We start from the raw sequence: 6,000 nt of genomic DNA on the forward strand, positions 1-6,000 counted from the left end.
TACACACGTTTTACCCCAGTGTAACTCCATTGATTGCACTGGAGTTACACCAGCTTAACACTGGCGTAAGAGAGTGGTGAATAAGGCCCCAGGAGTGAGTGTACTGGTAAGGGTGTAACTGAGTGGAGGATTAGGCAGAGTGCTGGCCCTGGCCTCTGCCTGAAGACAGGATACTTGCCTAGGTGGACTAGTGGGCTGACCAGTACAATCATTCTTACGTTTTTTATGTTTGCTCTGGTACTTTACTCAAATGATAATTCCCTTGCTGATCCTGCTCTCCGTTTTGGGAGCTGCTCTCTGTATGCAAAAAGAAAAGGAGTGCTTGTGGCACCTTAGAGACTAACCAACTTATTTGAGCAAATTGGTTAGTCTCTAAGATGCCACAAGTACTCCTTTTCTTTTTGCAAATACAGACTAACACGGCTGTTACTCTGAAACCTGATCTCTGTATGCAGTTCCCATGCCACCAGATGTGCACTGTTTCATGCAGCTGGGACTTTGCTTCTCATTCTGCCTGTAGCATGCATGTCACTGTGAGGCAAAGTCTGGAGAAGATCCCTCATCAGTGAGAGAGTGCTGTTGGAGTGGCTACTTCTCCCAGGCCTTTACAATGGGTAGGATAATGAGGCAAGCTTGGAGCTCAGAACTTTGGAAGCAAAATGCCCCTTAATATTTAAGTAAGAAAGCTGGAGAAAAGATAGAAAAAAGAGGAAAAATGGATGGTGGCATAAGGGGGTAAAAACGAAGGAGGAACGGGCTGAGAAGCCAACTGAAAGGTTGGTAGGGAACTCAAAGTGGGCAGAGAGGTAAGAAGGAAAGAACATGAGCAGAAAAAAAGTGGCAGAGCAAAGGGGAAGGGAGGGAGAGACCAAGAATAGACAGAGAAGGGGAGGGAAATGAATGAGGAGAAAGACAGATTCTGAATCAGCAAGGTATTTAAGCATATGAATAGCCTATTGACTTCAGTGGAACTATATATGCACCTAAAGCTAAGCAGTGTCTTGCTGAATCTGGACTTCAATGCTGGCAGGGGTAGGGGAAATTGTATCTATGCCTTTATTATCTCTAGAGTTGATTCCTGCAACAGGCTCTACCTGGCTGTCTACAAAGGCCACTAGAGATATGTCTACATTGCAATAAAAAGCCTGTGGCACAGCTGCAGTTGGCCTGGGTCAGCTGATTTGGGTTTGCAGGGCTCAGGCTGTTGGGCAATAAAATAGCTCTGCAGATGTTCAGGCTCAGGTTGATAGAGCCTGGCCTCTGAGGCACCATGAATGGGGAGGGTCTCAGAGCCTACGTCCTCCAGCCTGACCGTCAACAGTGCTATTTTTAGGCCCATGGCCCAAGCCTTGCTAGCCCAAGTTAGTTGACCTGTGTTCTGTGACTCAGTGCCATGAGTTTCTTATCATAGTGTAGACATACTCTAGGAAGCATCAGCTAGTGTTGAACATGGTTGCCCAGCTTCTGAGCAAGGTGAGCTGGTGGGAGCATTTTACATTACTGCTCCATACTGCACTGTCTGGGTAAAGATTTAGGTACTGGTTATGATCAGCAAAACACTGAAGCACCCTTGTACTTAGGTCCCATTTAAGTCAATGGACATGCTTATAGCTACATACACAATTGCCATCATGGGGGTGCTTTGTTGATATACTATGTTATATTACAGAGCTTTGATAAGATGAAATGTCAGCCAAAGATAACCTGTTCCTAAAGTTGGGGTGAGAGACCTGTAACTTATTGCCAGGATGATTATGGTGAGGAAGATCAGGTTGTATCATTAATTAAAGGGAGGAGATTGGGGGGCAGTGCATGAGAGCAGTCAAGCATGTTCACAAAATCCAAGGATGACAGGATTTTGAGAAGAAGAGTATGATCCATAGTGTCAAGGTGGGCAGCCTGGTGAAGCTACCTGTCAAGGTTCCTCCCCCACTCTGAACTCTAGGGTACAGATGTGGGGACCTGCATGAAAAGCCTCCTAAGCTTATCTTTACCAGCTTAGGTCAAAACTTCCCCAAGGTACAAAATATTCCACCCTTTGTCCTTGGATTGGCCACTACCACCACCAAACAAATACTGGTTACTGGAGAAGAGCTGTTTGGAAACATCTTTCCCCCCAAAATACTTCCCAGAACCTTGCACCCCACTTCCTGGACAAGGTTTGGTAAAAAGCCTCACCAATTTGCCTAGGTGACTACAGACCCAGACCCTTAGATCTTAAGGACAACGAACAATCCTCCAAACACTTGCACCCCCACCTTTCCTGGGAAATGTTGGATAAAAAGCCTCACCAATTTGCATAGGTGACCACAGACCCAAACCCTTGGATCTGAGAACAATGAAAAAGCATTCAGTTTTCTTACAAGAAGACTTTTAATAAAAATAGGAGTAAATAGAAGTAAAGAAATCCCCTCTGTAAAATCAGGATAGTAGATACCTTACAGGGTAATTAGATTCAAAACATAGAGAATCCCTCTAGGCAAAAACTTAAGTTACAAAAAAGATACACAGAAATAGTTATTCTATTCAGCACAATTCTTTTCTCAGCCATTTAAAGAAATCATAATCTAACGCATACCTAGCTAGATTACTTACTAAAAGTTCTAAGACTCTATTCCTGTTCTATCCTTGGCAGAAACAGCATATAAACAGACAGAGACCCTTTGTTTCTCTCCCTCCTCCCAGCTTTTGAAAGTATCTTGTCTCCTCATTGGTCATTTTGGTCAGGTGCCAGCGAGGTTACCTTTAGCTTCTTAACCCTTTACAGGTGAGAGGAGTTTTCCCCTGGCCAGGAGGGATTTCAAAGGGGTTTACCCTTCCCTTTATATTTATGACACTACCGATGTAGGTTTCCCACTCCTAGTTTGTGGAGGATGGTGCTGGAATCTTTTCCATGTAATATAACTGCAAAGCTGTTTTGCTTCTGGCCTTAAACAATGTTTCAGTCTGACTTTATTTGGGAGACCTTGCACTCCCACCCCCCATCTCTTTCTCTCTTGCATATGCACACTAAATAATACAGAGATTAATTGTTCCTCTTTCATTTTTCAAACAATCACCTTGCATGGATTAACTTAATCTTTTTCATAATCTACACATCAGAACTTTTGGTAAAAATAACTTGTTAACAGTGGAAATTGAATTTCCATAGCGAATTCTTATTAAAATTATCATTTGTGTTAATATGGTAATTGATTTGTTTGCTGTTTTCTTATTTTATGAGTACAGAAAATTTACAGTTGGTTAGTAAAAAGCCTCTCAGAGATAATTCATTCAAATGGCATACTGGGGTTCTATGTGTACTGTGTCTCAGTGACTCCATACCAAATTTGCTTAGTTTATAGCTAAAGAGAAGGATATTTTCTAACTGCCAACCCAGCAGACTCAGTCTGTTTTTTGAAAGTCAGGATGGATTTTTTCTGACTCATCATCACAAGTAATGAAGATTCTGCAGGCCAAATTCTCCAGAATTACACCTATTCAATCCCATTATCTTCCCATTCTGGTCTCAATTACGACTGTATACATTGTAAGTCTTCAGTGGGGTAACACAAGTGTAACTGAGCACAGAATCTGGTCCCGCAATTGGAATTTGTTGATGCACAGCAAGAATAAAATCCAGCTCACTTGCTGATTATTGCATTAGCTTTGCAGTAAGATTAAAAAACTGTACAAAACTTTTTTGGAGCCTAATGTGAGTATGACTCTGAATACACACAGGGAGTTGATCTGTTGAGTAAAAAGGTACTTTTCAGAGCAGAACACACTTTGTGTTATTATCCAGTCCCACTAGAGGGCACATAAGGCACAGCTGATTTTCAAAAGGAAAACAAAATTACACACAGCCATGGATGTAAGCAAGCATATGTGATGTACACCACAGGATGCAGATTTTAATTTCTGGAGGCAGCATTACTCTGGAATACTGGCAGGTTTCTTTGTCAAGCATTTATTTCCATACGGCTACATCTCTATATCTAAGTGCATCTGCTTTGTTAGTGATCATAGTGGGCTAAATTCGTCCCTCATGTAGCTCTGTTGACTTCAGTTGAGTTACTCCAGGGAATGCATTTGTCCTCATTGTGTGTTATTTCTGGTCTACATTGGGAGTTTATGTATGTTTTGCTACTGCAGGCACAAGCAGTGGATTGAGTATGGGTCCAAATTTCAAATTGCATGTCAGTTATCTCCATGAGGATGTTTAAAAGAAGGAAAAGAGGAAATTCAAGTTATTCACAATAGAAAATAGCCTGAGACCACTTGTAAGGAAATCTGTTACATTTGTGGAGTAAATTCCAATCATAAAATAGCTTATTTTAAATTTGGAATGGATGTTGATTTTACATTTGACGAGTATGATTTCTGATTCACGGAAAAGAAACTTGAACAAAGGAAATTTAGCAAAACAAACTGGATTACTTTCCAATATGGTAGGGGAGTGGAAGGATTGCACTTGTGTGGCTGAGCAGAGGTTGGCTGGACACAGAGGAGGCATGTGGGGGAATGCCCATTTCTCTCTGCCCCTCCCTACCTTCAACAGCCACACTAACACACAGGCCCCATGCACACACACACCTCCATGCAGAACAACTCCCCAGCAGTGTAACTAAGAAGCTGGGGACACCAGTAGGGGCCCCTACAACTGGTATGGAGCCACAGATCCTCCCTACAGAGTGTATGGTTCTTATTAAGGGCACAGAGAGCTTATTTCTAACAACCCCATTGATTTTACTTAAATATTACATAACACAGCAACCAAAGCCTGCTGTAAACTACAGCCTGCTGCAGTCAATTCTGCTCCCTATCGTTCAGAACCCCACCTTCCATGCTGAAGAATCAGTTTTGATCTCCCCAGCCACACTTACCTCCTTATACATCACCTGCTCCACATAGGGAGGGCATGAGCCTCCTACAAATCCACTGGGCTCCATCCTGAGTTTTTGAGTGAAACCACTGTCAGTTCTGAGGGGAGAAGTGGGAGGAAGATAATTCCTTCCTCTGACAAGAAGATTTAGGAAAAACTCAGTCAGGGAGTCTTTACATCCCTCCAAACCTGGTCATACAGGAATTGCCACAGGAAGGGGTGATCTGGGCCAGTGAATCTTTAGGGGTGGATAAAGAAGGATCATTGTATTCTTGTGGTCTGGACAACAACAATGAGGGAATCCCCCCAGCTTCCTAGAATTCTCTTGATGGCCTACCCATTTGATACAGGATTAATATGCATTGTCACCCACTCCTTGCCATCTTTTATTATGTAGCTCTGGGCCCAGATAGAGCCCTGAGTTAGAGGCAGAGCAGCAGGAGAATATGAAATATATAGAAAGTACCTACAGAGATGCAGGAGGTGATGCAATAGGAGGGAATGCAAGATGCTATTGGACTAACGTGGTGTTCCACTGGCTGAGATACCTGGATTAGAAGGAAGATCAAGGACTCTGGGTAAAGACATATGTCCAGCTGGAAGGGTGTGTGTTGTGGGAATACCAGCATTTTGGGGGAGACCTACCATTTTGGTGATTGCAGGCCCCATTTTGGCTTTAATCCATTCATTTAATCCACTTCATTAATTCTTTTAATTACTCATCTCATTGTCTCCATCTAGCTGCTTACTGCTCAGCTTCCGGGCACATGTAATTAATAAATTGTACCAAAGTAAGAGCAATATGATCCAGAGTATGCTGAGAAAAGGAGGGGTGACAAAGCCATAGCTGACCTTTTAAAGGTCATCTCTAACAATACATTTCAAATTAAAGTGAATTCCTGAATCCATGCTATTTATAAAGCAATGCAGCAGCCCTGTAGTACAATAGCAGCCAGCATACAGTGAGTGAATGATAATATCATGCCATCTCTTGGGCTTAAGTGAGGCATCACAGAGATGCAGAAATCAATGAAGGATTACTACCGGGAGAGATGGACTAATAAAAAGAAAATCATAAAAATAATATTTGGCACTTGTACATATTTTCAGTAAAATGTAGCGGGTCTGGAAGGATG

The sequence above is a fragment of the Eretmochelys imbricata genome, chromosome 9 (genome assembly GCF_965152235.1).
Source record: "Eretmochelys imbricata isolate rEreImb1 chromosome 9, rEreImb1.hap1, whole genome shotgun sequence".
NCBI classification, from domain to species: domain Eukaryota; kingdom Metazoa; phylum Chordata; order Testudines; family Cheloniidae; genus Eretmochelys; species Eretmochelys imbricata.